Source organism: Monodelphis domestica, chromosome 6, assembly GCF_027887165.1.
Source record: "Monodelphis domestica isolate mMonDom1 chromosome 6, mMonDom1.pri, whole genome shotgun sequence".
In the NCBI taxonomy this organism is placed as follows: domain Eukaryota; kingdom Metazoa; phylum Chordata; class Mammalia; order Didelphimorphia; family Didelphidae; genus Monodelphis; species Monodelphis domestica.
Genome location: NC_077232.1, coordinates 200980076 through 201006684, shown reverse-complemented (window position 1 = coordinate 201006684; position 26609 = coordinate 200980076). Strand labels below are relative to the sequence as shown.

The window sequence follows — 26609 nt, the reverse complement described above, 5'->3', positions numbered from 1 at the left end:
ACCAAACCAAACCTGAAAACAATTCGTCATAGAACCTACTCAGTAAGTATGTATCTACCCTTTGCTTTAATACCTACAAGGAGGAGAAGCCCACTATATCCTCAGGCATCATATCCTATTTTGGGACAGTTCTAATTGTTAGTTTTTCCTTACCTCCATTCTAAATTTGCTTCTCTAAAACTTTTATCCATTGCTTCAAATTCTACTTACTCAGGTAAAAACCAACAACTATGATCTCTTTTCTACACAGCAGTCCTTGAACTACTTGAAGATAGCTATTATATCTACCTGAACTCATCTCTTCATGATAAAAATTCTAAGATCCTTCAACTAAACCTTATGAAGTATGAACTTGGAACTGTCCACCATTCTGGATGCCTCCTTTTTAGCCTCTCCTATTTATCAATGTCCTTCCTAAAAAAAGGTGTTATCCAGGTCTGAACATAATATTCCATAAGTGGTCTGATCAGGGCAGGATACCAAAAGATTATCACCACTTTATTCTTGGACACCATGTCTAAGGTTACATTAGCATTTTTGGCTTCCATATTATACTGCTAGCCATATTGAATTTCTTTTCAATCCACTCAAACTCTCTTATCTCTTTCAGGTAATCCACTGTCTAGCCATACTACCTCCATTTGGACTTGAAACAAATCAGAGATTCGAGCAAGTAAGGGGAAACTTATATTGCAAGCTATAGGATATTGTACAGAGAAATAGAAATGGGAGATAAAACAACAGTAATGGGGCCAATACAGCTGAATTATAGAGTTGTGTAAGAGTTCTACTTAAGATTAGAAAAGCAGGGACTTTATAAAGAGATTTAAGTGTCAAGTGAAAGAGTTTAGATTTGATCCTGGAGTTGGTAGAAAACATAAGAGGATGGTCTGGTATAAGAAGAGTTTTGAGTTAGAAAACTACTGCAGTGATTCAAGCAGGAAATGATGTGGGCCTGAACTAGGATGTTAGATATGTGAAGAGAGAAGAGGGAACACATAGTAGAGAGGCTGTGGAGACAGAAATAACAATGATTAACTAATGATTGGATATATGAGATAAATGTGATGAGGTATAAAGAATGGGAACAAAATTGTGAATCTTGGTGACTGAAAGGATGAAAGTGCCATTGCTTTTAATAAGGAAATTCCAAAGAATGATGGGTTTTGGAGAAAAATAGTGAGTTCTATTTTAGACCTGTTGAGTTTAAGATGTCTATGGGACATTCAGTTTATAATGTAAAAAATGCAGTCATTCCTATGGGACTGTAACTCAGGAGAAGGACTAGGATTAGACAGATGGACATCTGGGAGTTAATTTCACAAAGATGGAAATTAAATTGATTGAGGTTGGTGAAACTCTCTCAAGAAGGGATTCATGACAAAAATTTTATCCACCACCATAGAAGGAACTGAAAGAGTCTGAATACATATTGAAGTATACCATTCTTCACTTTGTTTCCTCAATGAATTTGTAAGCTATATGTGCCTTCTTTCACAATATATTAAACATGGAAATATATATTTTATGATAATACATGTACAACCTATATCAGGGAGATTCTGAAGAAGGTTTGGAAGATGTCAGAAAAAAATGATTAAATATTGCATCAATATGTGAAAAAGAGAGCAAGAAAGTCTCTCAAGTGAAAAAGAAAGGAGACTGGAGAGAACCCTGTGGTATACTCAGGAGACTGACCATGAAGCTTCAGCAAAGCAGAATGAGGAAGAGTTATAAAGGTTGAAAGAGAACAATGACAGCAATGTCACAAAACCCAGTGAGAACAGAGTATCCAAGAAGAGAAGGTGTTTAACAGTATCAAATAGAGTAGAAAACTTAATAAGATTAAGAATGACCATTAGACTTTGGCAATTAAATTTATTGGTTACTTTGTGGAGAGACATTTCAGTTAAGTGGTAGAGCCAGAAACTAGATTCCAGAAAGAAGAGAAAAATGAGATAGCAGGAAGTGGAAATGCCAAGTGCAGATGACCTTTTCAAATAATTTGACTCTTTAAATAAGGTGAGATATGAAGTAAGATGATCATTTTGCCATAAGGAAAGATGTGGACATATCACTTCACTGATCAAAAATCTTCATTACTGCTCTAGAGCCTACCAAGTCCCATTCAAAATCTTTTGGTCTATCAAGGCCCCTTTTCACAATGTAGTCCCACTCCTGTGGCAGTATCTCTTAATTACTCTCCATATACACTCTATTAAAATTACTAGAGTATAATCACATTATGATTCTCTCAATCTCCTAAAAATGTTTAAACATTCCCCAACTCTAGATATCTTTTCTGCTTAGAAGCTGTTCCCTCAATCTAGAATGTTGACTTTCCTCAACTCCATTTCTTTGGAAATACCTACTCTTCCTTTGTTATCCAACTTGAAAGTCATCTATCTCTTCATTCATTCAAATACATTTATTAAGTACCTCATATATATTGAACATTGTCTTGGGCACTTTGAGAGATGAAAAATTTAGATCAAACTGTATTACCATTAAAACTACTGTTTAGAGGAAGAATTTAAACAGTGCTTCAAGGTTTATGAAGGACTTTGTCTCAGTTATTTCAATGAATTCTAACAACAACCTTATGAGGAGGTGCTATAATTTATCTCCATTTTACAACTGAGAAAACTGAGGCAAAGTTAGATGACTTTCCCAAGGTCACACAGCTAGAAAGTATCTGAGACTTCATTTTAACTCAAAATTTCCTGATTCCAGGTCTAATATTCTATCCATTGTGCTACTTTTTAATAAATATTATATGTATATTATTGAGTTACAAAACAAATTTATATGTAAGGTTTTAAGGCTAAAGTGTTTTTTTTTTCTATCTTGATTCCCAATGACAAATTTTATGGAGAGCATGACACTTGAGTTGCATTTTAACCAATGGGAAGAAACCTCATAAGTAAAGATAAAGAAGGAGGCATTTCAAACAAGGGGACAGCAGGATTGTGAACCTGGTCAATAATTACCAAAACCTAAGATCAAAAACATTTTTTGCACCTCCCTCATACACTTTTTAGATGGCCTTGATGACCTTAGTAAAGTAAGTAAGGGTTTCAGAGGATGTTTACAGGCTCTATTTATTCCTTAGAGGAATAAAAGGAATTAAAAAAAAAAAGGAAAAAGGTGAGAGGTCAGGACAATATTGAGGCAATGTGTAAGAACATCACTGGAAAAGGACATAGAGAAGTGGTTTCTGAAATAGCCACTGGTAGTGGTTGTATAGGACAGGAAATAGGTGACCTGATATAAAGGGTAAGCATTTTACTATTAAGTTAGAAAATATGATAATTCTATCATGGAAAGAGAAATAGTTAAAAGTGGCCTCCCAAATCCTTGAGACTATAGCATATTTTTCTTCAGTCATACTGCTTAAAACATGCCATTTTTGATGAAGTTCATAATAATTTAAATACATTTCATCTCATGAATCTTTGATACATAGAAAATATTATTTTACACATATTATATATTAAGAAAACATTTTATATTTATATTTATTATATATTTATATTTTATATATATTTTAATATATTAAATATATATTTACATAAAAACAAATTATATATTAAGAAAATAGGAGCTCTGTTAAGGGAAATGTAGATAGAGAAGAGTTAGGTATATTTAACTTAAAATAATATAAACTGTTGGGGGTGGTTCACAAAAGCCAATTACAAAATATAGTTGACTAATGTGAGGAACCTCTGGAAGAGTTAAGATAAAAAATGCCAAGATGATAGAGGAATGAAAATCAGGTAAAATTTTTTTGGCTGATACCTCATAAACAAAAAAACAGCAGAATGCAACATTAGCTTGAGCTGAGATAGGATGTTTATAATTATTTTCAATTAACAACAATCAAGACTGTGCTCAAAGCAATTATATTCAGTAAAGCATATTTCATTCTCATATATACTCAATGAATATTGAAATAGGCAGATTGTCATTGAATTGCCTTCAGTACAAAATGTGCCATTATGATTAGGTGGTAAAAAAATGCTAGAGACATTCAATTTCAGTGAATTATGAAACTGATTTTGTGGCAAATTCTAAATAGTACAGATAGTATTTTTTCTCATCTCCAATATGGAAGGAAAAAAAAGACTAAAAACCTTTTCATCTAAATTCTATTAGCTTCCAGCCAGCATTTCTCCCCATCACCAGCTAAAAAGTATACCTGCATATTCAGTCATAAAGCAAGAAACAGAAAGTGAATTTTGTGACCATTTAATTTTAAAAAGCTGTCATATTGTTTCTGGAAATCCTCTTGTATACTCTATTGGTTCAGGAGTTCTTGGAAGCTGAAAGCTGCCACTTATGCACATTCACAGATTGAAACAACTCTAGTGTCATGGAGGCCATGTTTGTGAAGATATTCTTCAACTGTGTCAATCTTGGCCATTTTTCATTTTTTAAAAAATGTATAATTACACCTGATTTAACATAGTGTGGCTTTTTGATTAATTTTTTGGTCTCTTTAGACTGGCATAGAATTGCGCATTTTAAAATGCGCATTTAAAACTTATACATAAAAATGTGAATTGTAAAAAAGAAAGAAGGTAATGAAACCTAGGGTAGGGGTGCTCTATGGATAAAAATGTAATTGCCACAGTCATTTCCCCCATATTGAGCCATCAAACCTTTCTGCTTTCATGAGCTTGCCAGCTGTTTCCTTTGGCTAATGGTAATGGGGCAGGATCCTGGCACTGGACCCTGTTAAAGGGTGCCAATTGAAATGTTACAGTTATTTATTAAATGTGTTCTTTGTGGAACTAGGTTTTCTTAGTGTTACCATAATCAGCAAGGTAGAATAGTTCATCTTGGAAAGCAAAAAAGTAGCAAGTACAACTTATAATCATAAAGATTTCACCTATTCCAAGATAGCTCATGGGAGGGAGCTAGGGATTTCAGGGGATAGAGCATTGGACCTGGAGTCAGGAAGACAACTTCAAATCCAGCCTGAGACACATACTAATTGAATGACCCTGGGCATGCAACTTAACCTGTTTGCTTCAATTCACTGTAGAAGAAAATGGCAAACCACTCCAGGATTTTTTTGCCATGAAATCTCTATCGGTGTGCTATGGTTCATGGGGTCAGAAAGAGTCTGACACAACTGAACAAGAAGAAGAATATCAAATTAACAATAACCTGAAACCCTAGTCTGGCATTTGGACTAGCCTATTATATATTGACTCTTAATTCAATTCAACATAAATATTAAACATTTACTAAGAATAGACCACCTTTCTAGAGGAGAGGGATATAATGTAAAAAAAAAAAATCATAGCCTTGCCCTCCAGGAGCATACCTTGTACTGTAGAGATAAAACAAATATAGAGCTAAGTAAATAAATACTTATTTAAAAAAAAAAAAACACAGAGTAAATAAAAAGTAATCTTCAGAGGGATAGGATAGGGAATTACAAGACTTCAAGCCCCAAATTGATTTCAAGCTAGACAATCCAGAACAAGGTGAGATATCCTTATGGCTGAGCAGAGGACCTCCAACTGAGTTTGGTTTCCTAGGATTTCCTTGTTGGTTTGTTTGCTGAATGTTAACTATATCATAGAAAAAGTTTTATGCCTTAGATTATACTAGAAACTGTTTGAGGTCTCAATGAGTAGTCTTATGATAATGATTCTGTTACAAGGACAAAAAAACAACTAGCTACATCTACTTAGCAACAAGTTAGAAACCTTATAACCTCTGAGGAGTGTCAAATCCTGACAATGTAGGCTCCTCATCCACATTTTGTAGCCTATATTCATGTTTTCCAGGGCCCTATCTTGATTCTTCTCTCCTAAGCTCTCTGTTCATGATTTCACCATGATTTTGTTTCCCCAAGTTCTAGTTCTAAGTTGTTTTCTCAACAGTTTCACCTGAAATTTACTTTAAATCCACTCTCTATATATTTTGTTTCCATGTATATATGTGAATATATATATATATACATATGTATATATATATATATATTCTTTCTCTACATTAGAATGTAAACTACTCGATAACACTATTTCAATTTTCCCTTTGTGTCCAGGGTTATATCAGCTCTAGAGTCAATTGTTAAATTTTCAGTGTGAGCATTTGCAACACATAAATCAGCAAATGACACAACTCGGGGCTTGTTTTATTGCTTTTTGATTGTCTAGATTTAAGAAAGCAATAGAAAAATATTAATAATGCAGAATAAACTTAAAAGTATATCATGCATCATTTTTTTTCCCTGAAGATTCAGTGGCTGCTAAACATTTACCAGCACATTGCTGATTGTATCCCTGAGTTCTCCTATCACAATGTGACACATAATAGGTGCTCAATAAATGATTGATAAATTAAATTATATAATTTTGAAGTTATAGTATGGGAAGATACTTTTAATTCTTTCATTATATGGTAGCAGAAATTCCATAAATATCCCATTGATATGGAAAATACTCTTTAACCTACCCTGGAGTGACTAACTGTTTAAGAACTAGGAAGAACATACTGACTATATTCACTATGTTTAAAAGCTTTCACAAAATTTTGAAAATAATTTCTCTTTTGGAATTGAATTCACACAGTATGTGAAGCAGTGAAATATGAAATAGAGGAATGAAGATAAAATAGGATAAGATCATAGTATCAAAACAGCTGCAAATTAAACCAATGTTCTGATTCCTGATCAAATGACCTTTCTACTACAATGCCTTATTCCTAAGAACATAGTTTTTCAATATTTTTAAAGAGACTAATATCCTTGGCTTCACTGGGTACTAAACAAGTAATTTCAGCATCTCTTATTAACTCTTCCAACCCTGAAGTTGTCATTGTTTTGTGGAGTACCTGAAAATTCGATAGGATCTGAGAGGCCATCCAATCTAACCCTTAACTTGTCAAGAATCTTCTCTACAAAATCTCTGACAATTGGAATCTATCTTTTCTATGAATAATTCTAAAGGGGGAAGACAGCATTTTTTGATTTACTTATTCTACTTCTATGTAATTCTGATTATATTTCTTTAAATCAAAGGAAAATCTGATTCTTTGTAACTTCTACTAATTATTCCTAGTTCTGTCCTCTGGGGCTAAGAATAAATCAATATATCACTCTGCTTTTACTAAGTTCTTATTATGTGCCAAAACTGTTAAACTTTTTAGAATAAAAAGACAAAAAGTATTTGCTTCACCTCTACCTATCTGTCTAGAAAGTAAGGAAAGCCAAGAAAGGAAGAAAGCAATACTATTTCTTAGACTTCTTGAAGCAGCCATTCCATGACTCCTTCTCAAAATCTCTTAAATGGCCAGTTGTCAGTGTTTAAACTCCATTCTTTGTACACTAATTGGTCCCTTATTCCTTTTAATTCAACCTTGCCAAGACCTACTCCCTTCTCTAAAGCTACTTATCTTTTAGACTATGCTCTTTGGAATGCTTGCTTCCTAAGTAACATACTTGTTTCATCTTAAACATTTTTTTTCCTTTCTCCATTCATGAACTTTCTTGCACTTACTGAAACTAGTATCACTGGATGACATAATTTCATTGGCCACACTTTCTGGCACTGAATGGTCCTGCCTTATTGATCGTTGTTTGGGACTTTGTTCCTCATAGCCTCTTCTAGCTCTATCACTCAGTAACTTGTCCTCATTGAGTTTCATTCAATCTATACTTATTACTCCCTATCAAGAAACTGGCAGTTCCTATCTACCAGTATCTGGAATTAAATATTTCTTTCTCTAAACAAGCTGAATGCCTTACTCCTAATCTTTAACCCCTTCTACAAGCCTTGTCCTCATTTTAGAGAACTTCAACATACATATTGAAGCTTTCTGAAACACTCTAACCTGTCAGTTTTTTTCAACTTATTATGGTAATAACCTTGATCTTGCCATCACCCACAAATGTTCTACTTCAATTTTCATTAGCTCTAAAATTTCTTTTTCTCATCACAATCTGTTGTCAATTCTAGATCTCCCTCTGTCCTACAACCCCAAATCTTTTTCTCCATTCTCACTATAACCTCTAATCGCTCAGCCCCTCAGTTCTTTCTCAAGTCATCATCTCTACACTGTCTATACTCCTCTCTCTTCCCCATCTTGATTCAATGATGTGGAAGTTCAACATATACTCTTGAGTAGAAAGGAATCTCTTGAATCCCAGATCCCATTAAAAATCTTGGCCTACCAAGTCTCAGCCTTGCATTTTTCTCATCAAGTAGTACTTTTACTTCTACACTTGAATTGCTGAAAGAAGTGGAAGAAAATTATGAAACCATGGTAAATTGCTCCATTACAAATTTATGTTCTATAATCTCAATGAGAGCATTACTGCCACATGGTGAATTCTTTCACATCTACATAAATGATTCAATATTTTATCAAATTGGCTTCTCCAAATATTTTCATCTCTTCTCAAACCTCCCTTCATTTCTTCTTCCCTCTGAGATGGACTTTGACTGATATCATGTGAAACAAAGACCTGAGGCCATTCACTGAACACTCCCTCCAACTCTCCTCTTCCACACCTCACATCTGTAATATTGTAAATTGATACTGTATCAATTTGGCCAGTTATTATTGATCTAGAGTAGGCAGTTGTCTATTAGCTGGTATTGGTTATGATTCCGTTAAAGCTGTTACAGCCTAGTTGAAGGTTTGGTAGATGGAAACTGGCTGGAGACAACTTTTAACAAGAACAGGGAAAGAAAAGGAAAGGATAAACATAAGATTGAGATAAATTCCTTAATCTAACAATACTAAACTATAACCCAGTACCCAAATCTGTCTCATGAAACTGCTTCTTGCTTGATTTCTCAAGCCTGACTTAAGCTCCTTAACTATTTAATATCTAATCTTACTAAACAAGTTATACGTATTAATTATCTTCTTATAAACATTAGAAATCCTCTCTCTCCTTCTTTGTTCAGCTAGAGATCAGTCTAGCTACTACCAGGTTCCCAGGAGTTAGTTCTCTCCAGGCACTGCTGACCTATTCCTCTTCTGTAGTGTCAAAGACAAAGCTCAGCCAGTCAGTCCTCACAGATGATCTCCTCCACAAACTTTTTTCTGAATCTCCAAGTGTCTTCCAAAACCAACTGTCATCAACTCTTCCAGGATTTCCAGAGGAAAGATTGAACCACCCACCCTTTTGAGTCTCAGACCCTCCAAGAGAGCATTCATTCTTTTTTCCACAGACCCCTAGGTTCTTGTAAATTCTCTTAAGGAACCTCTAGGAAGATTCTAGCTGGCTTCTTAAGATAACCCTTTAATACTCATTCTCTAGCCTAATTTTACTTATCAATAATCTCTAATTAATCCAAGTTATTTAATAACTCTTCTAAATCTTACAGATGCCTTCCAAAACAACCTCACTCTTTAACTCTGTGCATTATAGCTCTTCCCTTGCCAAAATAAATCTAGATTGCATGACCGAATAACTAGAGGATGATGGTACCCTTGAAAATAAAAGGAAGGGAAAGAAGAAGAAAGGGCTGAGGTGGGTGGATGGGGGAAAATGATGAGTTAAATCTTGGACATGTGAGTTTAAGATGTCTACAGGACATTCTGTTCAAGTGATCACAATGCACAAATAATCACTCTTCATCTTATATTTTCAAGAAGAATATCCTCTCTATCATCTCCATGATCTCACTAATTTTCTATCACTCTTTGTCTATCGGTGCTTCTCTACCGCCTACAAACATGCACATGACTCTCCTATTCTCAATGACAACCTCTCAAATAATCCATCCATTGAAGTACCTCTCATCCTATTCCTATACTCTCTTTCATGGCTAAACATGAGAATGCCAACTAAATCTGATGCCTCTGCTTTCTTTTCTCTTCCTTTCATATCTATTCAACTGACTTCCTACTTCTTCATTTAACAGACACCAATCTGTCCAAAATTATCAGTGATCTTGTTTGTCAAACCTATTTGCTTTTTCATCTTTCTTTACCTCTATATATTAATTAGCAAATTATCCTCTAATCCTTCATTGTCTCTCTTCTTTCACATTTTTGTGACACTATTCTCTCCTGGTTTTCATCCTGCCTGTCTGACTGTTTCTTCTCAGTCTCTATTGCTAGATTTCAGTGGTCATGTCCATTAACTGTGGTTATCTAACAAGGCTCTATCCTGGGTCCTCATCTCTTCTTTCTATGAAGTGGTGATTTATTTAGTTCAAAGAGATTGAATTATCATCTCTAAGCTGATGATTCTCAGGATCTCTTGTCCACCATCAAACAGGATATCCAATATAAGGGTTAAACTCAACATGTCCAAAATGAAACTCAACATCTCCCTGTCATCACCACATACCCAAGAACTTCTTTCTTCTTTACTTTCATATTATTTTCAAGAGTACCATCATCCTCTTAGTCACCCAGTCATGCACCTCTTTGCATTACAGACTCCTCACTCTCTAATTCCCTATATTCAATCAGATGCCAACTTCTTTTCTTTCTTCATAAATCTTCTCTCTGCCGATACTATAATTAATTTGGTTTAAGTCCTTCTCACTTCATACTTGGACTATTGACATGTCCTTCTGATTTATCTCCTTGCCTCAACTCTCTCCCCACTCCAGTCTATCTTCCTCCAGTCTATCTTCCTTTCATATTACTCTCTACCAAAATTCAATAAACTTCTGTGGCTTCCTATAACCTCAAATAAGAATTCTATTTAGACTTTTAACAGAAGCCTTTCATAGTCTGTCAATGTCTTACCTTTCCAGGCTTTTAACATGTTAAATTCTGTGATGTAGTGACACTGGTTTCCCTATTCCTCTTACAAAAACACTCCATCATGATTCCATGCATTATCATTGGCTTCCCCCCTTGCCCAGAATTTTCTTCCTCCTCTCCATATCTTTGTCTCTTGGCCTTCTTCAAGACCCAACTAAAGATCCACATTCTACAAGAGGCTTTTTTCCAATCCACTTTAATTCTAATTCTTTCCATCTGTTAATTATCTCCAAATTATCCTGTACATGTCTTTGTATATATTTATTTGCATGCTACCTTAAAATATATTAGATGATGAATTTCTTAAGGATAGGTCATGTTTTTTTGCCTTTCTTTGAGTTCTCAGTGCTAAATGTATGACAAATAGGATATTTTAGAAAGATTTACTGAATTAACTTGCCCTCAAGGAACTTACATTCTATTTGGGATAACAATATACAAACAAATGAATAGAGTACAGCACTTTAAGCTAGGAAGTTTCAATCCTGCTTCATATACATGGTAACTGTGACAATGGGAAAGTCACTGCATGTATCTCAGCTTCAGTTTTCTCATCTGAAAAATGGAGATAATAATGGCACCTCAGTTTCCTCATCTGAAAAATAGAGGCAATAACGGTACCTACTTTACAAGACTTCTGTGAAGATTAACTGAAATAATATATGTAAGGTGCTTTGTAAACTTTAAATTGCTAGATAAATATATCTTGAAATACCTCCTGAAGAACATACAATTTGAATCTAGTTTTAAAGAAGGTCAGGAATTCTATGAAGAAGTATAAGAAGAGAAAAGATTCTGGATGACCAGACTTCAGTGAAAGGACACTGATGGAGAGGAATATTATCACAAGACTTTACAAGGGGAATAAAATCAACTTTAAAAAAAGTTTCTAATGCCAAAAACCTTTATGTTAAAATTTCAGAATAATAAGGACTCACTGGAGTTCATTGTGGAAGGACATGGTCAGACTTAAACTGGGGTGCTTAGACAAAGCAAATTGTAGATATAACCATAGAGAAGACAATGGAGGCAATGTAAGAATTTCTCTATCACCAGTTATCATCTCATCTACCTTAAGAAGTCATCTTATCCTTTCTTTGTTCATCTTCTTTCATCAAAAATGACAAAAAATGAGAAATAACTTGTTTTTTCTTAGGTTTCCTCAAAAGCCTCAGTTTATTGTTATACTCAATTCTATTTCACACTTTAATTTTTAATCCTCCATTACCTTCCCTCATTCCCTTCTTATATATGGGTTTTTGTTTTTGTCATTAGTCTAGGTAGGTTGATAAATTATTCAATCAATAATCCATTGTATATGCACAATGGTCTTTTTAGACAATTTCACCTTTACCCCCTTATATGTATTGTTTCTTTAGAATTTCATCAAGGAGAGATTCCTATCCCAAATGTGATGATTTCCTTTTTAATTTTATTCTATGATATGCTACTTTCCTTTCCCCAAGTGTTTTGAAGGAATAATTATAATACTAGCTAGTATTTATATGTCACTTTAAGGTTTGCAAAGTGCTTTATATATATATATATATATATATATATATTTTTTTTTTTCTCCTATGATCCTCACAATGACCCGTCAGGAAGTTACTATTATTCTCCCCATTTTACACATAATTAAGAGAAAATAAGTTAAATTACTTGCCTGGGGGTTAAGTACAATGTTTAAGTTGGGATTTGAACTCAGATCTTCCTGACTCCAAGTCCAACATTCTACTCACCCAAAATCTATAGTGCAGATTTTATTTCTGGCTTTCTTTCCCACTCAGGTATTGAAAGTAAAGTATATAAATCAATAGAAAACTTGAAACATGTAAAGGAATTTTTTTTTGAAATCTATAAATAAGATTTGTAATGGGCATTGTACCATAGCTGGCTTTGGAGTTAGTAAGACCTCAGTTCAAGTTCAGCCTCTGATATATAATTACTCTGTTACTCTTTCCATGGCCTCAGGCCACTTTCTAGGGCTCTTCATTGCAGAGCTGGAGTAGATTTCTGTTCCTGAGTTGGTAGAAAGAAATCACAGATCTAGCTAAATCCTAATTCTCCTGCTTTAAAAAAATTACTCAGTAGTACCACAATTGTCATCCAAAAATATTAAGTGGCCTCTTGCATATGGTGCTTTGTGGATCTGTCAGAGAAATAACAATATTACTCTGTTCACACACACACACAAACTTGTATGTTGAAACAAACATTCTTCTTTGGGCTCAGAAGGATTGGATCTGATGATAATCAAATACTCTTAAGTCCACATGTGAATGAAATGAAAGCCTCATCGAAGGGATTGAGTTTGGAGGATCCAAGAGGAATTTAGACAGGTGATAAAGAGAAGGATTGGATTATTCTAGATAAAAGTTAGGGATTTATTTGGTACCCCCAAAATGACTTTCACCAGGAACATTTTTCCTAGGACTTGAAGAAAGAGAGCAACAATAGCTTGCAATTCCTATTAGCTTGGGGTGTTACCTGTATCAGTAAAGATTTTCCAATCTGCTTTGTGGAAAAAAAAAAAGTCTAACCCTAGTGAGCAGTAGGGTGGATTTAGTTTAAACATACAGAAAGATCTCAATAAGTAATGGAAGTGACCCTAGGATCTGGAAGGCCAGGCTAGTGTAATGCAAGTTGAGAACAGTTCTGCTAACTTGGAGAGGCTTTGAGTCCAATCCTACAACAGATTGTGTGCCTGAGAAACAGGGTAGCTAGGTTTAGAAGGTAATAATTTTTTTTATAAAATATACATTTTGGACCTAGAAACTCAACATACTGTCTGTGAATGAAGAGGAATGGAGGGAAAGAAGGATGGATGAATAGGAGGGGGAGTCAGACAGACAGACAGACAGACAATAGACAGAGACAAAGAGAGAGAGTATAAGAACTGAGAGAAAAAAATGGGCAACTCCCTCTTGTCATGTCCAAAAACAAGGTGTCTTCTGTCCTTCCTAGGATATCTTCTACTGTAGAATAAATCTCACCTGTCTGGGATGTTGGCAGATGCAGTTTTTCTATTAGTTTCATCTAGCCCAGGGATTCATTGGTTCCATGTGAAAAACTAACTGCATAGGAGGCAGAAAGAAATTTCTTTTAATTTAGCTATGCAGGCAGCCTTTGCAATAGGAGAAAAAACAAACATGTCACTGCGTCAGAGAAATAAAATTTCTCCAAATTATTCATCCATTTTTACCTCAGTTTACTCCTCTATAATATATGAGGTTGCTTTATTGGTCTTTTTTATATTGGAAAGGAGGGAAAGAAATTTAATGAGAAAATAGAAATGTTAAACAGAAATGAAATGAAAAAAATCAAATAAAGGAGTTGCATATTATGATTTATCTCTACAGTCCCTTCTAGCACTAAAGTTCGTTGATATTATGACTCATACCATAGGAAAATTTTGCATCCAAGTGTTTGACTCACTGTTGATACTTTCTTTTCAGGCCTCTCTCGTCTGCTGTGATTGCATGCCACTCAGGTTCCATTTTCTCTCGCCACAGAATAATAGATATGGTTGTGGGTGGGAGTCTTAATGACAGAACAGGATTGAGCCAGTATGACATGAAGGGTTTGAGTTCTGTAGCAGGCACTCTGTTTCGTTTCAGCTACTTCTGCTTTCAATCGAAGCCCATGCTTTTATGGAGCGATGGGAGCACGAGAGCTGGCTGCTTCCCACAGCTTCCGCTTGCAATTAAAACCTGTCACGGCCACTGGCCATGCCATGTTATGACAGTTAGTCTCTAGAGGAATTCCTTTGGAGGGGTTATAAGAGAAAGGGGGATAGAGGATGAGCCAAGAGAAAAGAGTCAAACCTCTTTATCAGCCTAGGCAGTTGTGTTTGTTGACAATTATGGCCTGCCTTTATTAAATCTGCTGACTTAATTGGGACATTTGTGCTAAGGTAACTTAATGGGAACCCAATATAGTTGTTGTCACCCACTCCCTCAAAATACTGTGCAAAAACATATACCCCTTAAAAAGAATATTTACCAAACTTTATAATAGGCCATATAATAAAAATGTCTATCACCTACAAGTGAATAAATTATTTACAATTTAATTTATTTTTTTCTTTCTAATACTGGATAAAAAATATTGTAGCAGATTTAGGTAACAATTTATAGAAAATGTCAAATTATTTATTCTATTTTCAAATAACCATAATTATGATGAATATATCTGGTTATTCAGATATCTAATTTGTACTCTCAGTGGATTGCCAATGAAATTGAAGATGAATTAATAACAACTTAGGGAACTATTACTCCGGAACATTCACCAAATTCCGAATGACACTAGGAAGGACTCTCTTTATATGCTGCTTATTTTCAGATCCATAAATCAGGCATTTTCAACACATCTGAGTCTTCTAACTATCCCCTCAGTCAAAAAGCAAAGTGAAACCAAAAATAAGACTTCTCTCTTTAATAATAGCAGCTGATATTTATGTAACACTTTAAACTTTTCTCATTTGAGTCCTATAGAATGAAGGGAGTTGGGCACTATGTAGCATTTTTTCTCCATTACACAGATAAAGAAACAGAAATGACTTGTCCATGACTGTTAAATATTAGAGGCATGACTTGAACTTGAGGCAGATTTTCTTATTCTAAGCAGAATCCTCTCTACCTCTTCTTTTGGCTTACAAATACTGATTTCATATTAGAATAACATAACTAAAAAATTCCAAGTGTCAGGACTGCCAAACAGACTTGAGACACTACTGAATATTTTAGTATTTATTGAAGCTTTTTCAATGCCTCATCACAGCATAGACATCCCCCTGATTTTTGAGGCCTTTGCAGAGAAGCATAACTCTTCCAGAAGGCCTTCAAGTACATTCTTGGTGAGGGGCTGAGTGTCTTTCATCTGAGAAACAATCTAACTGCATTTGGAGAAACTCAATACAAGAGGGTACGTCATTATTTGACCATTTTTGTCTGCTGTTGTTGAAGGTAGGGGATGATTTATATAGGTATGTAGAGTGAGATAAAATCAATCAAACAAAAATCAATAAACATTTATTAAGTGTCTACCATGTGTTACATGCTATGCTCAGCAGTGGGGATTCAAAAAGAGGTAAAAGTCTGTCTTGCCCCCAGTGAGCCTACTATGGAAGAGGCAATATATACACAAATATGTACATAAGAAAATATGTACAGGATTAATAGGAAAAATAACAGAGAGTTTTGAAATTGGGGAAGGCTTGCTAAAGAAGGTAAGATTTTAAATGGAACTGAAATGAGTCTAGGAAGGTTAGTAGTTGGAGCAGAGGAGGGAGTTCATTCCAGACACAGGGGAAAACTAGGGAGAATGTATAGAGTTGAGAGGTGGAGTGTCTTATTCATTGAAAAGCCAAGAGGTTAGTGTCCCTACATTAAAAAGATCTTCTGATTTATTGAAATAAGAGGAATTTGTTGAAGAAAGCTGAAAGCTGAAAGGAGTTCGTATATATTACCTTAGTCTACCCTCTTCATTTTACAGATGTGCATTCTGAATCCTAGAGAAAGGAAGTGACTTGCTCAAGATCAAAGGGATAGTTGTAAGGAACAGGAGGTGAGATTTTTAGTCATGTCTCCCATTTTCCAATTCAGATCCTTTTCCACTCTGAAATACAAATGGCTTTTGGCTAACTTAGGACTATAGATGAGAGTTTTGGGGTTTCTGATAGGATACAGAAAAGAGGAAACAAACTACCTGAGCAGACAGAAAGCTGTAATTGCCCAGTTCATAGGTCAGTGCTGCATAGATTTGTCTTTGAAATTTCAATTCACTGATGTGCGGGTGTCTGGGCGATGTGAAGTAGAAATCTCTGCTATCTATGAATGTGATTAATCTAATCTTGACAGATGATCTGCTTATTTCCTGCCCCCAAACACTCCCATTATTTTCCTCAACTGGCTTCTTTTGTCTGCCTTCTCTGCACAGTTGCCTGAGTTTTCTTCATTTCCTGAGTGTAGCTACAACAACTTTCACGGGCTTAATTCCTTTCCTCAGAGGGCTCAAAGTATGTTTACCATTTAAGAAAAACCTCAGAAATCACGTCTGAGATATAAGCATTACTATTCCTCTTTTGCAGTTGGGGGCACCAAGGGGCTCAAAGGTTGATTCACTTATGTCACACAAGCCACGCTCAGCACTATAAACAGAACTTGAATTACTCATCTCAGCTGCCTCAGTTATTCCCTAGCTTCCTTTTTTTTTTTAACAGGCAGAGCTAGGATGTTTGATGAAATATTTCACAACTAAAATGCTCATTCCATCATCTCCCAATTAGGCAAATAGTGAAGGAAGCTACTATATTCAAGCCCCCAAACTAGAAGAAAGAAAAAAGAAGGAAAACAACAACAATAACAAATCTAAAGCACAAGTAACAATAGTAGTGATTAAAAAAGAGTAAATTATGAAGAAAGGGGCAAATTTTAAAGGAAGAAGACTCCTGGGTATGATTAGAACCCTAAAAAAATCCATTATCTTTTTCCAAGTAGATGCTTCAGCTATAGGATCATTTTTTCAAGTGCTTCATTTTTCCTTGGTGTGATTTAATGAACTGAACTTGAATGTCTTTCTGTCCCTCTATATCTTGTCTGTCTGTCTGAACTGTTTGGAGAAATTGAAATCTGGTTAAAAAGCTCTATTGTTTAACCCTATAGTTATTGTTCTTAACAGTGCTTTTCCCCAGTGAGCAGTTACATTTTGTTAGCTGGCAAGACACAACAAAAACATAAGAGCTTCTTCCACAAACTTAGTTTCCACCTGGGTTTTTTTTATTTATGCCAAAAACATATTCAGTATTGAACAGGACATATGTTATTGTTACTTGTGCTTCTTCTATTTGACTGAAGAAAGATTATATAGAAAGGAATGCACCTGTTTCTGTTAAGAAGTTTTCCTTGACCATGGAGAAAACCAGAAAGTCCATGAAGTATATTTCTAAAGGTGGCAGTGGTAGATTTTAAGTTACCCAAAGGAAGGGAAAAAAAAAACTTAAAAAAATTTCGCAGGGACTTTTAAAATAACAAAACATAGAAAAGTGGGTAATACTGAAATGTCATGCTCCCCATTTTCACTGAAATGTAATTGTCCTAAATAAAGGTTTGGCCAATCATAAACAGCACTTACACTGAAATCACCATGATTTTTTAAAAATTGCTGCTGGCAGAATAGTACCCTGTTTTTCAATTGTTTATTTCTATAGTGGCTACGTAATATATTATTTCTAGAGAGTCACATGTTATATATGTTCTATTCCATTACGTCTCCAATTTTGCATTGCATTTTAAAAAATTATTATTTGTTGCATGAATTGCCATCAACAAAGAATAACATAGGAAGCAACCAGCCTACTGCTATTAAGCCTTCTTGGGACTACACAAGATTTTCCTTACATATGTGAATTTTCCAACATGATGGAATCAGCCAGAACTGCTAAAGTGTAGCTACTGAGAATCCATAGCCACCTATACTACACAGTGAGACACTATTATCAAAGCAGACTTACAAAGACAGAATGGTAGGATGGGTGGAAGACAGGTCCTGTGGTTAAGAACTGAGCTTGAATTGTGCCTATAGAGCAGAAGAAAACTGCAAAATGGCAATGATGGAAGCAACAACTAAAATGACAGCATTACAACTTACAAAATCTGACTCTGCTTTTTTATATCTGTATGATCTTAACATCCCTTGGTTCAAATGTCTCCATCCGTAAAATGGGAGCCAGTTGATCTCTAAAGTCTCTTCCAGGGGGCAGCTGGGTGACTCAGTGGATTGAGAGCCAGGCCTAGATCCTAGGTTCAAATTTGGCCTCAGACGCTAACTCTGGGCAAGTCACTTGACCCCCATTGCCTAGCCCTTCTCTTCTGCCTTGGAACCATTACACAATATTGACTCCAAGATGGAAAGTAAGGTTTAAAAAAAATAAAGTCTCTTCCAGCACTAAATTAAAGATCCTATGATTAGCATATTTAGGACAGTTTCTGGAAAAATAGAAGTGCTTAATGAATGATTATTAAATTGAATCACATTTTTCATATAATCTTATAGTATTTATTATGTTATACATTATGCAACATTATATGTCACATCAATATATATTGGGTTAATTTTGTCCATATGCATATATGTACAAGCTATCTCTCATACTTCCTTTAACTTGCATTTTGATTTTTTTTGCTTTATTGAGCTTAGCATTTTTTCCTGTAATTCCACAAGAAACAAGGAACTCTTTAAATATATATATTATTTATTAACTTTTTTTCCTTTTGCATTTTGAGTTACACATTCTCTCCCTTCCTTCCCCACTCTCCTTCACCACTGAGAAGGCAAGCAATATGATATCAATCATACATGTGGAATCATGCAAAACAATTCTACTTTACCTGTATTTCAAAAAGACAAGAAAAAGAAAATGATAAAATTATACTTTGGGTCAGTTTTTTTCAATGCAATATTTCATATTTTCTTCTATTTTTCATCATTCTTTCATTCATTTATTTTACTTTCATTTTTCTCACTTTTGTCTTTTCATTTTGTCTACTCAATCACACTTTTTCAATTCTAATTTTTAAGAACTGATTTTTTCAGTGAATTTTTTAATCTCCTTTTCTATCTAGTCAATTCTCCTTTAAAAAATTCTCATCTTTAGAGGATTTTTGTGCCACTTTTACCATTTGACCAATTCTGCTTTTTAAGATCACCTTTTCTTCAATATTTTTGTGCCTCTTTGGCCAAGCTATTACTTCCCTTTTCATAATTTTCTTGTATCACTCTCATTTCTTTTCCCAACTTTTCCTCTACCATTTTTGTCTCCTTCTTTAACTCTTATAAGAATACTTGTTCAGCTTGGATTCAATTGGCATTTTTCTTTGAGGCATTTTTGTTAGCTGTTTTTATATTGTTTTCTTAGTTTGAATCTTGGTCTTCCTTGACACTATAGTAGTCTTTTTACGGCCAAATTCATTTGTTAATGGAGTTTTTTGCTCATTTTTCCAACCCGTTTCTTGACTTTGAACTTTATGTTTAAATTGAGCTTTTCTCACCTAGAAATGGGAAGGCACCACCCCAAGCTTTGGTTTTTACCCAGGGAAGGGTCCCTCCTCTCCTACAGCCACAAGCTCTAATGCTCATTTTGTCTTAGAACTGAAACCAGGACCTTCACTCCCCTGTGACCAACCCCCCAGTGCTCCTTGGTGCCCTAGAACTGCATTTCAGAACTGTGTATGGGTAAGAGGTTTTCCAGTGCTAGCTGCCCCCAGTACCAGCAGAGAATCTCCATTAATTCCTTTCTCACCAGTTACCTAAGCACCACCACCACCATCACCCTTTCTGTCGCTGTGATTAGAGGCTTTGAAGCTGCTGCCACCGCCACTATGTGTGGATCTTTTAACAGCTTCTACCCTGGAGTCACCAGCCTCTAATTCCAACCTCCTGACTTTTCTTAGGTTTGAAAAATGTCTCCCTCTGACATGTTTGTGTTTCAAAATTTGATCTGAAGCTTTACTTTAAAGCTGTTTGGAGGGGAAAAGTAAGAGAGTTAAGCTGGGTTGCCTCTAATCTGCCATCTTGGCTCCACCCCCTCTGAATTAAATTTTACATATTACATAGCATCGAACTGACCCTGTCAGAGACTCCGGAGTTCTTTTAGATGATAAATTATGGACAAGTTGCTAATTTGTATTGATGGAGGAAGTACTTATACCAAGAAACTTTCATATAGATAAAATAACAGGTCCGAACCAAATGAAACCAACATCAAAGCCTTAAAGCCATACTTCTCATAGACAAGATTTCTGTCCTCAGGTCAAGATCTAGGGGTGGAATATAAGGAAGTTGTGTTAAGAACGTCCCTAGAATCAAAGGATTGAATTAGAAAATGGCAAAGAATTAGAAATTGAGGGAATGCTCATCATTTGGCAAAAGCATGAGCAAGCCATGGTATATGATTGTGATGGAATACTATAGATGGGCAAAATACTTTAGAAAAAATCAGGAAGACTTACATGAACAGATGCAAAGCAGAACCAGAAGAATGGGATACATAGAAAAAGCAATATTATACAATGGTCAATTGTGGAAGACAGCTATTCTCAGCAAAAGAAAGAGAAAGAATTATTGGCATCTGAATACAATTTGAAGCATACCAAATTTTTTTACTTTATGTTTCTGGTCTGCATTTTCTTTCACAATATGAATAATATGGAAAATATGTCTTGCATTACTGCACATGTATAACCTATATCATGTCAGTTATCTTCTAAATAAGGGGGAAGAAGGGAGGGATTTGGGAACTCATCATTTTAAAAGACAAATGTCAAACCTGTTTTTTTACATGTAATCAGAAATTTTACGAGATTTTGAAAAAAGGACTAGACCAGACTTGACCTTGTGTGATTATCATCTAGTGGTTTTCTTTTCTTACAAATTTTACCTTAACTATTTTAGGCAGATGCTACCATTTACTACATCCTCAGAATCAGTACTAAACAGTTTTTCTTTATTTTTTTATGCAACAAATTGAACATTTTTGACATGTAGGATTGCTATTTCTCTAGGAATCCTTTTTGAGTTTATATGTCTCTGTTTTACAGTGTAGCCTGCAAACACTAGGTAAAAGCCAACACGTTTCAGTTGGTATAATGGCCAAAAAGAGTATTGGGGGGGTCCATTAGCAACATTGAGTCCTTCATAAGGATAAGTAAACTAAGTGAAATGAGGTCTGATATGAGGAAGTAAGAGATAGATTCTGGGACCAAAGACCCCTCCCTCCAAACCCTGCCTGAGAGCAAAGCCTCCCACTCTCCCCCAGCACCTGCCCAAGCATGGGACAGAAACTGCCATAATAGTAAAATCTGGTAAGACTCCAAGAATAGTCAGGTCCAGACAAATGACCTCCTGCATCAGTGACTATCAGGCCTGAGAACTTCCCATCCCTAGAGACTGAGGTTCCCAAACCCCTTAAGTCTGTCCAAAAAGCTTCACCCAAGCACCCCAACTTTGCCCAAAAGAGGCTACCAAATTCCAGACCACCACCCTATAAAAGATTGCCCCCTTCTCCAGCCCAGTGGGGACTCTTAGCCATCTACAGGTTGCAGGCTCCCCCCTTGTTCTCCCTTCCTCCTCTCCACCCCTTCCTTTCCCACAACAAAGCCTCTCTGCATCACTCAACTCTGTCTCGTTAGTCTCTGGTCAGACCCACATCATCCATGTCTGACAGTAAGTAATAAGAGGAACAAAGCAATTCTAGAACCCGAAAGCTCACATGGATATATGACATAGGATGGTACTGCTGGTGCTATCTGTAAGGAATGATTCCAAGACCCGGAAAAGCCACAGGGATTGTCAATTTCCGAATAATGATTCTGAATTTTTAAATGATGCCCCTTGAATCCTTTTAGCTCAGAAACAAAAGCCATTTTAATATTCAAATCCAATGACTACACTATAGTCCTTCTCTGATATATCACCACGACAAGGGATTGTATCCCTGAATTCTTGAAGGCTACATCAATGGGCACAAACTTTGCAAGATTCTACCTAGCCAGAAAATATTTCAGAGGTAAAGCTAGAATGACCTTAGAAGTCATGAAGTGAAGCTTTTTTAATATATGAGCAAACTGAGGCTCCCAAAGGAGCCCAACATCAACAAGGGACAGAAGTAGGATTAAAATAAGGTTTGGGATCTGAACTGAGGTGTTCAGACTTTTAAATGCATCTGCATCTATTCCACTGTACCAAGGCTTCAAGTCCAAGTTTGGTGATAGACTGTCCTTTTGTCACCCTTTGTTGACTGAGCTAAGTCTGAAAAGGGCTCCTCACCCATTTGGGGGCAAAAGGATGGCAGCGATTCTCAGAGATCTTTTAACAAGTTCTTTTATCAATTTGGTGTGGGCATCTGTGTTGGTGAGTGATGAACTCACAGATCCTAACAGTCATCAGGAGAGTGTGGCTTCAAAAACAGGTGTCACTTGGCTTACACTATGTGATTCATGTGGATAGGTGGAAAGGTGCTGTCCCCAAATGCCTCTGTAATGCACCCCATCTAATCAGCCCCAGCAGTTATTTGGAAGTCTATCAAAGAGATTGTAAACTCCCTGGCACTGCTCTCAGAAGTTTTGGGGTTGAAACAGTTTCTGTTGCTATATGGTAACCTTAATAGTACCGTGGGTAAGGAGAGGTCTCAGATTGTGGCTGCTTTGCAATTATCTCCCAAGAGGGTACTTCAGAGGCAATGAGTCAGATTCTCCCAGTGTCCAAATTACTATCTGGTTGGCCACCTCTGGAAACTTCATTAACATGTTCAGGACAATAGGGTAATATTATTGCTTCTAAGACTGAGAATGAGATAATCATCAGTTTCTCACTCCTGGAGATAACAACTGAAACCAGTAACCCCTGACCCGGGCATGCAAATGAGCATATTTTGTGTGGCCTAATGATGGTTGAAAACTATTTATAAAGCTGCTCAAATATCATTAGAATTTTTGTCTTTCAGGTGAGAACTGAAGAACAGAAAGGCAAAGTTCAAAGAAAACAGACAATTATTTAGAAGTTACACTTCAGATGACTCATTTCTTATTGATTCTCTATCACACTCTCCACAGTAGTTCTAAACCTTCTCCACTTTCATTAAGAACCCAATCCACCCCCATATACCACCCTGGGTGCATATCCTCAGCAAATGACTTCATCTCCTACTTTACAGAGAATACAAGGTCATCCAGCAGGAGTTCCCTCATATTTCCCACTGTCCACCTGACAATATTTCTGTCTCTCTAGTCATCGTTTTCTTCTGCCTCAAAGGAACAGATGTCTCTCTCCTCCTTTCAAGGCTAATAACCCTTCCACCTAGACTCTTGGTTCCACTCATCCCTGGCTGTTTTGAGTGGAACTTGTTCCATCAATTTCCTTCTCTCTCTCTCTACAACTTCAAATACTCCATCACTATTCTTTTCCTTTTGCATACAAATATGTGTAGGTTTCCCATGTCTTTGAAATACGTCAAAGGATAATGATGTAATTTCTACCCCCATGCTACTTTTGTTCTTAATTCTGTCAAACTGCTTAAAAATCTTGACAACAAATGTTGCCACCTCTTCTTCCATTTCTTCACTCATTAACCCAATATAATTTGGCTTCTGTCCTATCCTATCCATTTCTATTGAAGCTTTCAATGTTCACCAGATACTTCTTAATTACCAAATATAGTGGTCCTTCCTCAGTCTCCTATACATTGCTATATTTTATACAACTGAACTTAATATGTTTTGAAATGCTCTCGCCCTTTGGCTGACATGACACAACTCTTTCCTGGTTCTCCTTCTACTTCTCCAATTCTTTTCTTTGTCCCATTACTGAAGGGAATCTTCCAACCTGACTATACATCTTTTCAGGGCTTATTCTTCAATCTTCTTTCTCTACTCTTTATCCTCTAGAGTACTAAGGAGGTAAAGAACCTTAAATATGGAATTAGAAAATCACAGTGCAAGGCTTAGTTCAAAAATCAGATATCTGGGTGACTGTGAACAAGTTACTGAATGATTCCAGACTTCAGTTTCCTCTTCTATAACATATAAAATAATATTTTCACTATTCACCACATAGGATTTAACTAAGACTCAAATTGAATTATTATCCATTCTTATAACTAAAAATGATCCCTCTGAAAATGCCTTACAAATATTGTCTCCAGCCCATATTTCTTGTCATATTTCTCCTTATATAACTTTAATAGCTTATTAGAAAACTACATTTGATTACTCCATTACCACCACAAATTTAGAATGTCTATAACTCAGAAATACTATTCCTCATTGAACCCAAGCCTGTCTGTCCTTCCTTCCTTCCTTCCTTCCTTCCTTCCTTCCTTCCTTCCTTCCTTCCTTCCTTCCTTCCTTTTTTTCTTATTTTCTCTCTCTCTCTCTCTCTCTCTCTCTCTCTCTCTCTCTCTCTCTCTCTCTCTCTCTCCACAAAATCAATTTGAAGATATGATTATTCTGTTCATACTAGAAACAAATATTTTAGACAGACTCTTCTCCCATCTTTATCTTCAACTCATATCCAGTCACCAATATCCTGCCAATTATCCCTTGTTAATATATCTTCACAGTGCTATCCCTATGTCCAAGAACTCATCACAATGGATTTGGATTATAGTAATAGTCTCCAAATTACACTAATGTTTCCATTCTCTTTTCTCCTACCTCCTAATTCATGACACATTTATATATACATATATGAGGAATCATTTTCCTAAAATATTCTTTTATCATAATATTAATAGGTCCCATGATTTCCTGGAAAGATTTACATGAACTGATGCAACATGAAGTGGGTAGAACCAGAAGACCACTGTACATGGAAACAGCAATACTGTATAATAAACAACTGTGAATAACTTAGCTATTTTTAGCAATAAAGTGATCCAAGATAATCCCAAAGATTCCTTCTGAAAAAATACAATCTGACTTCAGAGAAAGAACTGATGAGGCCTCAGTGTAGACTGAAACATACTATATTTCAATTTCTTTCTTCCTTTTTCTTTTTTGGTTTGAAATCTCTTCTGTAAAATAACTAATGAAAAAATGCTTTACATACTTGGATATGTAAAATCAGCATGAGATTGTTTATTGTATCAGAGAAAGGGGAGGCAAGGAGACAATTTGGAACTCAAAATAAAAAAAAGGTGTTAAAATGGTTGTTATATGTAATTGGGGGAAAAGTAAAATATTAAAAATCATTGCTTAATGATACTATGTCATATAATTTAAGGTTAATAATATGATTTTTTCATAATGATACTATGATTTAAGTAGCACAATCATTATTAGAGACAAATATTTTTGACATATTATATGTGTAAAAACTGAGGGTTTGAGAAGCTAAGTCACTTATCCATAGTTTCATAGCTAATTATGTATTGGAGACATGATTTGAATCAGATGTTCCTTGATTTCCATTCCCAAACTCTTTCCAATATAGCATTCTATCCATAGGATGAAAACAAAGATCTTGATGTCATTCCAGTTATTAGAAATTCCTTACTTTGACTCTAAGTATCTTGGCCTTGACCCAAGACTTACTCTTGACTACTGACTGAGTGAAAGAGATGTGAAGACTACTATAATAAAACCTGAATGGAAGTAGATATATACAACAAGATCCAGAGGCAGTCATAGAATTTATTAAGCACCTATTATGTGCTAAGGGTCAGGCGAATACAAGCAGAGGGAGTAGCATTAAATAACATATTATGATATATTTTTTCCTTATAAGAGAGAGTAAGAGGAGAAAGTGAATGATGATGCTCAAAGGTTTAGAAGAGTAGAAAAAAACAATTAAGGAAGTTCTTAGATGGCCTCAATATTCTTTGGAAACTGTATTTCTGTATTTTATGGTGTAAAGGTTAGGGAATTGATGCTCAATAGGAGATTTGAAGAGAAATTTAAAAAATTAGAAGTCATAAATATAATATAAGTAATAAATATAATAAACAAAGTAAAAAAGCTTGTTGGATTCATGGCATAGCATAAAGAGTGCTCACTTTAGAGTTAGAGAGGCTCAGCTCAAATTCTGTACCTGTGTGATGCTGGAGAAGGGACTTAACTTCTCTAGTAGACTCCAGTTATCTTATCTGCAAAAAAAAAAAAGTTTGAGTGAGGCCACCTCTAATTTTTCTTCCAGCTTTGAGACTATGAATTATTTTTTTGTGACTTTCTCTAGGGATATTCAGGAGCCTGGAAGCAGGAACAGAAATTTTGGATAGTTCTCAGGTATAGGGATAAGCAGTTTGGAAATGTTATAAAAGTTTGAGGGATTTTTTTAAAGTAGTGGTTAATGAAACATTTAAATGG

The 26609-nt window shown here is 35.5% G+C and overlaps 1 long non-coding RNA gene across 1 annotated transcript in view; it reads right to left on the bottom strand.

The window, feature by feature from the left end:
- The window catches only part of LOC103099888 (uncharacterized), a 363322-nt gene that overhangs the window by 317677 nt on the left and 19036 nt on the right, over positions 1 to 26609 (bottom strand). Inside the window, exon 2 of the long non-coding RNA XR_001622894.2 lies at positions 26335 to 26389. This is a non-coding gene — a long non-coding RNA (uncharacterized LOC103099888). The remainder of the gene's footprint in view (positions 1 to 26334; positions 26390 to 26609) is intronic.